Here is an 11,474-nt window from a genome sequence, read left to right as displayed (position 1 = left end):
GTAAGTCAAGAAGGTGGGGTGACCTGTCTTGGTGGCAGCTGTAGCCATTCCGAATGGGGATCCCTTCACTTCTCTCTTCACCCAAGGAATGGAAAAGCTGTGGTGAGATTCACACATCTCAGACCCAAGATCCAACTCGTACTAAGTACTTACAGAGCCAGCCCTCTGTAACCAAGGAGCAGCATCTTCCAGATACAACAGGACTAACACACACACACACACACACACACACACACACACACACACACACACACTCAGAGAGATAGTGACAACACATAAAGACCTGCACAAGTTCAAACCAGACAAAATCCTGGCACTGAGAAGGGGAAGTGGACAGAGTCCTGCTCTTAACCAAGAAGTTATGTGCGACTGGTACACACTGGGAGAGGGAAAACCAGTCTCTCCAACATAGTGTCACTGTGCATATCAACCACACTCAGGGGCAGCCCGGTGCCCAGGGGTGACTGGACAGTACAAAGTAGAATCAACTTTACCTTTTGTTTTTTGTGCACTTTGTATTTTGTTTCTTTTTGTCTTAGTGGGTTTTTTGTTTATTTTGATTTTCTTTCTTTCTTATTTTGAGAGGAACAGTGAGTGGGAGAGAAAGAGAGGGAAAACAGAGTATGAACTGAGGTGGGGAGGGAGAGGGCGGGGGTCTTGGAGAGTTGGGGGAGGGGAACAAATATAATTATATATTGTGTGAGGAAAACTTTTTAATTAGAAAGGGCTGAAGAATAATATCTTCCCAGTTTCTCGGGGTAGAGGAAAAGAATGTTCCTAAATGCTATACTTGAAAGAGAGAAGCTTGTGCAAGCATCCACTGTGGAGCATGCTAGTAGTTTTCTAGAATGATGCGACCAGCTTACCGACTTAGGAATACTCATACAGCCCATGGAAAGAGGTAACTGTGTCTTGTTCCACAGCATTTGAGCTAGAATACAGAAAATGAAATTCAAACCCCATTCTGTCTAACTCCATACCACATGCCTCCTAATTAAGTGGTTAATAAACCTCGGAAAGTGTGACTTTTATTAGAATATGGCCTAGTAAGAATCAAGAGTTTACAGCCACTGAAATATTAATGCTGCACATATGTAAGGAATTCTATTTCACTGACTTCATCTTCAGTTTGTTGTATGATTTGCTGTTATATACCTGACTAATTGTCCAAAATAACTCGAGTCCTACTTCCTACTAGTCTCATAGGCTAAAAACAAACAAACAAACAACCTAAAACCAAACCCCAAAACCTCTAAGACGCATTCTCAAATTGTAACATAGCCTAGCTCTCTTTAAATCTAATGCATTTGCTAGCTATGAAGATGTTTAAGAAACTGATCTTAAGTTGCTTAGTGAAAATGCACTATATTATAACTTCTTAAAGATATCATTCCCTATGGGGAAATGTAGACAGAACACTTGCTTAATTTTGCCTTCTATTTCCATTCTAAAAGGGAAAGACAACCACTTCTGTTCAGAAGCATGTGACTAGCTGGTTGACTGGCAGCCTTCATTTGCTGAAAAGATTCAGACATCTTCTCAGATTTTGAAACAAAGTAAGTTCCTCTGCAAAGAAGCCTGCAGCTAGAGTGCAGTATACATCAGGGCCAAGGGAGTGGCTGACATAGTGTATGTTGGTAATCTGCACCCACGGCACAGGAAGGCCATTAAGGTGAGGTGCTGCTTATGCTGGTTTCTCTAAATTGAAAAGGCCAGTTTGGTACTTTTTGTATTTATATCCTGTTCTTCCTTCATGTCAACTGATTCATTCAGTCCCTGCAGAGGCCTTGGGGAAACATCTAATATGGAGACAAACCTTAGGGAGGAGAGAAAACAGGGCAGGAGCAGCTCTCACCCCCAAAGAGCAAGCTGCAGCTGTTTAGAGAGACATATATCTACGAATAAGGCAAGACCTGGAAATGGACTGGACCAAAGGGATCACCACAGTTGCAAAGTCACAGGAACCTTGAGTTTTTCCGTGTTATGTGGTATTTGCCCTTTTCACAGCTTCAGAATGGATCCTGGAGCTTTCCTGCTTATTGCACTGGTGCAGAGTGAGGGAAAAGAGTCATTTTGGGTAATCTGTCAGCTAGACGGCTACGAAATCCATCCATATGGCTCTCTTGAGGCATAAATATATTTATTAGCCTCTTTTATTATTGTCTCCGTGTGTCCTTTGCAAGTATGTGCCCATCCTCACACTGTGTTCTTTTAGTTTTCCAAATAACATTGACTATTGTGTGTGGGAAGGAACAAGTTTATTTAATTTCCTTTGGATGGTGTCTTCTACAAGGTAGAAACAGGTGGGCACTTAGAAAAAAAAAACATTTGATGAGAAAGAAAGGGATTTGTGAGGACGTCTGGTTTGCACATGTCTTGATCAGTCAGAGAGAGGGTCATACTCACTTCTAGAGGAGACAGAAAAACCTTCTTATTACATTTTAAAAATAAAAATCCAATTGAAACTTATTATTTTATTTGAAAAAAAAACAACAGAAGAAATGAAAGCCACACATTCTGACCTCTTGATTTTGATCTTCATTATGCGTTTAGACTAAAAGCTGGCAAAATATAGCAATTGTTTAACACACTTCTTATAATTAAACCGGGAATTGAAAGCATCACACACTCATTATGTATCAATGGCAAACAGTGGGAAAGCCTCTTTAGGTTATTCTTGTCCTAGCAAACCCCTTACAAGTACCTCGTATGGCAAGGGGTGTGGAGAAGCATCATTTCTGTAACCATACAATTACACTATGCCAGTAGCCAACATCCAGTGTGCACACTAGTAACTGTTGGCATTACAGTGAGATTCCTACCCATTGCCTGTGCTTATGACTGAGCTCAAAAGCCAAATCTGCCTGTTGCCATCTGTCTTGTGGTACAGATCTAACTCCAGTGTCTTTTTTTTCTTTAACCAAATATGTCTCACTCCTATCAAAGTATGCTAATCCGTGATGCTAACGAGTCTCTTAATTATGAGAAGGCAATTAAACAACCAAGTATTTGTTCAACCACTGCTGGACCATAAGCAATGCAAAAAGACTTCCTTCTTCCATCTCGATTAAGCAGAACAAGAGCGTGCTCACCTGAGTATGTCACTGGGACTAGAACGGCTGGACATATGCCCCGTATGCCTGGGAACAGCAAGTAATACTGCTGCCTGGCTGAAGCCAAAGAATATCCCCAAACAGGCGCTTAATGGAACAATTCCCCGCTTTCCCTATCTTTACACGCCTCAGGTCTCCATCCTAATCCTGGTCCCACTATGATATTTGGTTTTATTGTAAAATGAGAAAAAGACTCTGGTAGAGACAGAATGGCTAATGAAAGTGACTGCCTGTCATTAGCTACAACCTTCAGTTCTTATTTTTTCCATTTTCTTCTAAGAACCGAGTTGAATTCTATAATGAAAAACAGACAAAAAAAAAAGCAAAGCCTTCAATTTTCTATACTCCAATATAATTGTTTTTTAGATCTCAAGGAGGCAAAAATGTAATTTGACCTTTAAAACGTGTAGCTGAAAGGGTTATGTTTCAGGCGATACGGAAGAAAATATTTTCCCACCACTGACTGAAAAGAGAAGACATTGCGGTATGGAAGTGATGGGAAATCCCCTTCCTGTATCTCCGAATCGCTGTGGAGGGTGGAGTGCTACAAGCTAGACTCTCATAGTATTATAGAGTCTGCCTTTCCCTCAATGGGATACTGCAGAACATGCTGCCTTCTCTTCCACTAGAGACTCTTCTGAATCATCCTTATCTTGGACCAAAGATGCCTTTGTTATAGAAACATGGACAGGAAGGAAAACCTGGGGAGAAGCTGTACGGAGCATCCTTGGCTGGTTAGCAGCACCCCTAGTCTCACCTTGTGCTGCCAGAAGCTGGTAACACTCCCTCCCTGCTCCTGTGACAGTCAACAATATTGCCAGACCAACTGTTTCCTAGAGGGAAGAGATTCACCACCTGAGAGGCACTGACTGCTCTGGCTTTAGACATACAGCCTTTTCTATAAGATTTGTAATCTGTGGTTTTCAGGTGTTAGAAGATGCAAAAGAGAGCCAAACAAACAAGTTTTCAGTATCCATTCATCTGTTGATGGGCAACTTGGTTGGTCCCAATTTCTTGCTACAGTGAACAAAGCAGCAATATAGAAGAAAATTTTGGTGCAATAAGAACAATGAAAATTATATATTTATATATATATATATATATATATATATTCACACATATGAATATTATTTATCCCGAGAGAAAAACAAAATCTCAAAATTTGCAGGAAAGTAGATGGACTTGCACAGAAGACAGAAAAACCCCAAGTGAGAGATGTCCTGAGTGACAGTTTATGCTGGCAGGAGCTAGCTGGCCATGTCACACACCTCAGAGCTAAGACCTATGGAGTAATGGCAAAGCCTTCTCCCCAGGAAGGCTCAGAGGAAAAGGCCAAAGCCTTTCTTTCTGGTCCATGAGTGAATGTTGACAGTGTGGACAGAATCTGTCCACTATAGCTTTCTCTACCTGGATGTTTAAGGCACTAAGACTATTTGCCTACAGAGAGATTCCTACCTAGATCCTAAACTTGGCTCCTTGATCCATCTGTATACAATAAACCTTGACTCTTTGTTTATCTGTGTGAAACAGCCCTAGCTCCCTGTTTGACTCTCTAACAAATATACTGAGCTTCTAGATATGGTTTTCCATCAGAGTCTAGTCCGCCTGATCCCAGCTTTCTGTCTGTGTATCTGTCTCTTTCTTCACTTCCTTGCTGCTCCACTCAGGTTTTCCTGGAGCCATGTTGGATGCATTAAATTTAGAATATATAATATTAATCAAGAACACAGAATCTCAGAAATAAAAACAGTGTTTCCCCTTACGTGCAGACACTAGCCATAATACATTTGCATATATGTAAACAAGTGTGTAACATGTGGGTACAGTATAACATGTGGGTAAAGCATAACACTTGTATTCAGTATAACATATAGATTCAGTATAACATGTGGATTCAGTATAGCATGTAGATTCAGCATAGCATGTGGGTTCAGTATAGCATGTAGATTCAGTATAGCATGTGGGTTCAGTATAACACGTGGGTACAATATAACATGTGCATTCAGTATAACAGAAGAAAGGGAAACACTAAAGGATACAAATTACATGAAGAGGAAGGACTGTGGAGAGATATTCGACACCTGAGTCATGAAAGAGGATAGACAGATGAGTATTTTTCTAGTTCTAACTTGGTCTGAGATATACAGACTTTGGGTCTGCTAATTTCAGTGTGTGATAGATTTTAAGTTCTTTAAAATCAAGTTGTAGTTAAAAACCACCTCAAACCAACCAACCAACCAACCAACCAGCCAGCCAGCCAGCCAGCCAGCCAGCCAGCCAGCCAACCAACCAGCTAGCCAGCCAGCCAGTCAGCCAAATGAAATAGATTTCTGGGACCGCAGAAGTAAGTTTGGGGTAATGCCATTGTAACGGATGACCTCGAAGCCATAAGGGGGTTTAAACTATAGTTTCCATGCACAAGAGTTTGGTATAAAAGCAAATATTAATTCATAGATACTGTTTCTCAATAGATACTAAGTTATTTACAAAGAGAACAAGGAGAGACCCAATGAGCACAGAAAAACCGTAATCTCGGCATTGTGTGCACTTCCAGGCACTGCACAAGAACAGCACCAAGGTGTAAAGAAAGGGTGAGTGTGTGCACACGGTGACAGGGAGGTCACCAACCAAAAGAGGAGAACTGTGCTACACAGTAAACCTCCTGAAGCAGGAAAATGGTTCTACTCGGCTTCAGCCTCAAGTGGCTCAGAGGATGTACATTTCGATAATTTTACACTATGTGGGCATCCAGAATCAACACTGGGAATAAAGGATCAGCTGTCATTAGCTGATTCAGAGACACAAACCTCTTCGGTTACTTCCTGTTAGGAGGCCTCCTCAAGCTCACCTCCCAGAGAAGAACAGCATTTAAAATGTCAACAAGATGATATCTGGCTGGTGTGTGGCTGCCCTGCTGACCCTCATGATAAAGTGTGCAGAAAGGCTTGGCTTAGCTACCAGCAAGGCCTCAGCAGCAGGTAAGGGGGATTTCAGGTGTGCAGGTAGAAGATAAACTTATCTTAAAATAGCTAGTTCTTCAACTTGAGATTCTCACGCTAGAAGTTATCTTTTGATTAAGGGACAGAATCTCTAGAGAACATGTGTTATATTCGAGTATGTCACTTTGAGTGTGGAACACATCTTCACAATGAGGATGAGGTCACGAACCATGAGAGACCAGGAAACATCAATGAATAAAAAGAAGAAAAGGGATCTGGAGACACCATGGTAACTGCTTAAGTGGAATATCATAGTGAGGATGGATCTCTGACCTGAAGGGAGCCACAGGAGGGACCCCTGCTGTGAGGAAGGAAAATATATGGAGGAAGAAGAAATGAATTGAAGGTGGCAGAGAAAGGGGAAGTATGCAGGGGCTGAGACTCATATCTCACCTCCAGGTTTAGCCTGGGCTAGACGCAGCCCTTGCTGCGGTTTGAACATGAAAGGTCTTCACAGGATCACAGGTCTGAACACTTGGTTATCCCCTGAATGGTGGCACCATTTGGGGAGGTTGTGAAACTTTCTGGAGGTGGAGCTTTGTGGGAGGAAGTAGGTCATCAGGGGTGGGTCTTGAGGCTTTACAGCCTAACCTACTTATGTAAGGGCTCTGCTTCCTGACTGCACATGTAACATGACCGGCTGCTTTGAGGTCTTGCCACTGTGCCTTTCCCACTAAGGCAGAGTGTATCCCTTCTTAACTGCGAACCAAAAATAAACAATTCGTTCCTTAAAGAGCTTCTTGTGCTATTTGGCCACAGCAATGAGAAAGGTAGTGAATACAGCCCCACTTCAGAAAACCAAAACAAACAAAAAAATAAGGCACAGGGCCAGTGCAGCCCCTTGCTACAAAACATGTGCCCTGACTGCCCTTTTTTTAGTTAGAATAAAACAGCTCAAAATGACGGCTCCTTCCATGCCTCAGTCTCTACGACCTCATTAGCACCCCGCCCACCCTGACTAGAACACACTACTTCGCTGGCTCCCGACCAGCTTCCATCTTCCTTATGAGTGCTCTTAATTAGATGTTAAATTGACAATAGCACCTAACAGGATTTTTATAGCTCTATTTTGGGATGCTTTCTCTCTCAGCATATGGCAAAAATATTGAGTATTATTATACTTCCTCAATGTTTTTTCAATTTCATGTTTTATTGCTCATTTTAAGCCTTCATAATAAACTTGGACACAGATACACTGGGTTTGTGACGAGAAGCTAGACTAGTCTGCACACAAAGCAATTAAATCTGGCAGCTATGATCCCAAAGAATGACTGTTTTCCAGCTGTGGTAGGAGGCCAAGTGTACAGAAGAGAAGCCAGCTGTTTCACGTTAGCTCCTGATGTGACTTTTTGTGTTCTTGTTGCCAAGTTTATCTTCTGTTCAGATGTAGTGGGAGAGGATCGTGTCATCTTGGTTACTCGCTTAGGTCCCTAGTTCTTTCTGAGAAGATGATAATGCCCTACCTATGACCAGTTAGCCACATGTGACCACGTCCCGGTGAAACACCAGTGTTGTATTTTAGCTGCTTAGTGGTTTTCTTCCGTGACTATATTGAGCAAGCGTTCCTCACAGTCTACTCGGGAAGGACGAGTGCCCAGCTCACTTGGCCCTGGTGCGTTCTTAGCAAGTCTGGAGGATGTACAACAACCACCTTCTCCTAGCTCCTTAAAAGTCACATTTCCTATGAGCCGCATCACTATTTTTTGGTGGGATGTAGTGAAGCAGAACTCATGTCCTTATGTTGGCACTGTGGTGGAAAGTGGAAAGGTGAATGTTTTTTAATGTTTTACATGAGAGGTTCTATTTATTCCTAAAGGACACACAATGGCCCCTCCTGAGTACTTGGGAGCTAGGAGAACTGGGTGATCCACAGTAAGGACAAGAGAGAGAACTTAGGAGTGGGACTCACAGACTCACACCACTGAGGGTCACATGAGTTAATTACTGTTTTAGAATAAGCAATGTTAGCCGGGCTGTGGTGGCGCACACCTTTAATCCCAGCACTTGGGAGGCAGAGGCAGGCGGATTTCTGGGTTCAAGAGTTCAAGGCTAGCCTGGTCTACAGAGTGAGTTCCAGGACAGCCAGGACTACACAGAGGAACCTTGTCTTGAAAAAGCAAACAAAACAAAACAACAAAAAAACCCCAAAACAAAACAAAACAAAACAAAAAAACCCAAAAAACCCCCCAAAATTAGAATAAGCGATGTTTTCAGAAAAGCAGAGGACATGGCCCACATGTTCCAAACCTACAACCCCCTGTGGTTGAGCCCAAGGTTTGCCATTAGTGGTGCTAGGCACACAACTCCCTCTATTGCCTATGGTATGTCATTTCACCATCAGTAGGCAAACTTCTTTTAAACAAGTCTTCTGAAGCCTGATATTTTTCATGAGTAATGCAATTCCTAAGATCCATCCTTTAGGAAACAAGCAAAGCTTTGTTTAAGTTCATCACCGTGTTGTCTGGGCTAAAGGTTTATTTGGAGTAGAGGCAAAGTTTTCTTCTTGGTGTAAATGCTCATAAAGAGTTCTGTTTAAAACAGTAATTTGGTTTTATTTTAAAATCAGCGCACAATTGTTGTGGGATCACTCTTAATAAGGGTTTGGTCAGGGAAGCAGTGCTGGAGTTTACTCATAGCTGCCACATATAGCAAAAGGATGAACCACACACTTTCTTCCTTGGCTTGGAAGGAAAGTGTCCTTTTTTGTCTTGTGGGTGACTTTTGAGCCTGGCAAGTCTTGTACATAACTCATTTTCCCCCACCAGGTTCAAGTGCAAGGGGGATCTGGAGCAGAGAAATCCTGCACAACTTCTGTGAGCACTGACTTTCCTTGTCTACACTTTCACCATTTATGAGGAGTAAAAAGCTCAAAAAATCTGTTGTAGACTTCCAGATGCCTTGAGACCCATGTGCTGTTTACTAATACTCAAAATTAAGTAAATGAAAAGCAGGTTTAGCAGGGGGAGAGGGGTGGTTTAAGGTCACTGCTACACTTGGTCAGCGTGTGCTTGAGCCACTGGATGGAAGATATCACAAGAGGCCATCCATCAGAGGAAGTGCTTACTCTACATGGCCACCCAGATGGATGGGGCACAGAGCTCTCCAATCAAAAGCCCATCCCCTGAGAGCAGGACTGGCAAATGCAGACAACCAGGAGCCACCGTTGCCTCGGTGTCTTGATGCATTGTCTGAGGCTGGTTTTAGCCACACAGGCTGAGCTGAGTGACCGTATGCCTAGGATGCTTAACAAATTTATAGCTGGCCCATTCCAGGCAAACTTTGCTGCCCCTGGCTCTATACATCTGTTGGGTGTACTTACAAGTAACAGGACAACTGACTGAAGGAGAGACTAGAGATGTCATAACTAGAAATTACAAAAAAAATCTCATCTTCAATAGTACAACATTTTTGCCTTCTTAAGTTTTCACACGTGTCCTGGGAGGTGCTGTGAACAATTTAGCTACAGTCTGGTCAAGAGGAAAGCCCCATGGATGGCATGGCTGGGTGATGTGCTCATCTTAGAGGACCTGTAAGGGACTGAGCTGTGACTGAAGGAGACAGTTTCCTGTCAAGTACCTGGTGTCTTCTGCACCCTTGGGATCTTGTATGTAGCAGATGGCTTAAAATTCATGAATTTTAGATTAAGTCAGTGTGAAGCTTAATCCTTAGTTTTTACAACTCCACAGTTTCTGTTAAAAAGCACATCGGTGTCAAAGCAAGGACTTGGAATGGAAAAATATGCAGAAAATGTGGTCACATTCTAGTGTCTGTCAGGAGAAGTCGAGGAGACATGGAGACAATTTCCACTGGGTACTGTGGTTGGGTGGTTTCTTTTGGTGTGAGCACCTAGATTTTGGCCTGGATAACTAGCTTGTCAAGTCTCAACTTATGGGGTTGAGCTAGGACTCACCCCACTGTCCACTCTGTGGGAAGCATTTGACTTTGAACAGAGAGTGGGAAGACCAGTTCTCCTGCCACAGTAATCATTACAAAGGCTTACATGTGACCAAACTCAGCCAAGGAAAATTAGCCTTTGCAATTTTTTTCCTGGAACTACTGCCTAGCTCTCAGGGGGCTAAGGCTTATGTAGAAGCCAAGAAAAGGGTATCTGCTGTCACAGAAGTGTCTGTCTAAGAATGAAGTATAAATTAACCAAACCTGAGGAGACACTGAGAAAGAAAGAGAGGGAGGAAGGAAGGAGGAGGGAGGAGAGAGACTGGATCCTGATAATATGATAATACAATCTGACTTAGAGGGAGATTTGCCTGAGTGAATATTCTGGAATATTTATATATTTCAGCTATGAAAATCTCTTTTGTCTTTAGTATGGCTTTTCTCATTTGGAACTGAAAGAGTCTTAAGTGACATACAGAACATTTTTTTCCATTATAATAACTAAATCATAACAAACTTTTCACTCTAATTCTGTACATAGGAAAATGTCCAGGGCTCAGAGAAACGTTTTTCATTAAAACCAACAGAGAGGGAAAGGCACCACCTAAACCAGGTCAGGGCACTATTTCTTCCCTTGAAGAAGGAAAACAGGTGTACTTGGTACATTGTGAGGGGCAGAGAGCTGGGCAGTAATGAAGAGTACCTCTGTGATCACAAGCACCAATCACTGTCAGGCTGACAGGTCAAGACCTAGAGTGACTGAGGAGACGCTTCCGGCACGCCTGTCAGAGATAATGAAGCTTAGATGAACTCCATGAGAAGGCCCACAGTATCTCGGTCAGCACTGTCCCATGGGCTGGGGGCCTGGGCCCAATAGAAAAAGGAGAAGGCAAGGTGGGCAGTGGCTCACATCCCCTCATTGACTCTGCTCTCTAAATACGAACTCGAGATGGCTAGCCGCTTTGTGAGCTCTGTTGCCGTAGTCCCAAGGCCCTGCTATGGAGGACTGTACCCTCTGTGAGCCAAAACAGATCCTTCCTTCTTTCCTTAGGCCACTTTTGTCATAGCCACCATAGCCACTCTGCTTACATCAAGCACAGAGCATTATCACTAAAGTCACTGGATGTTTTTTTTTGTTAGGGAAATTTAATGGTAACAATGGTAATGTTAGGCTCTCAGGTTACTAGCCTTTCATGGATGCCAGTGCCATTTAAGGTTTCTCTTTTCTCCCTTTGTTAGGCTTGATTCTGTATTCTTGATGTGCTATTAGGCCAACTTCGACTTTCAGTGAGTTATGAGGACTATCAGAGTTCTTCTTATTCAAATACTTTTTCCTTTTGCTCCCAAGATATATATTGCTGCCTGCAGAACTTTACAAAAGTCACACACACACACACACACACACACACACACACACACACAGAGAGAGAGAGAGAGAGAGAGAGAGAGAGAGAGAGAGAGAGAGAGA

General features: G+C 42.7%; 1 protein-coding gene across 9 annotated transcripts in view; it reads right to left on the bottom strand.

Moving 5' to 3' along the window:
• Window positions 1-11,474, bottom strand: part of Spats2l (spermatogenesis associated serine rich 2 like) — a 167,390-nt gene that overhangs the window by 31,974 nt on the left and 123,942 nt on the right. The gene's annotated exons all lie outside the window — the stretch shown is intronic.

This window comes from Grammomys surdaster, unplaced genomic scaffold (genome assembly GCF_004785775.1).
Source record: "Grammomys surdaster isolate TR1022 unplaced genomic scaffold, NIH_TR_1.0 165, whole genome shotgun sequence".
Lineage (NCBI taxonomy): Eukaryota > Metazoa > Chordata > Mammalia > Rodentia > Muridae > Grammomys > Grammomys surdaster.
Note: the sequence above shows the minus strand (reverse complement) of the source record. Positions and strands in the feature narration are given on the sequence as shown.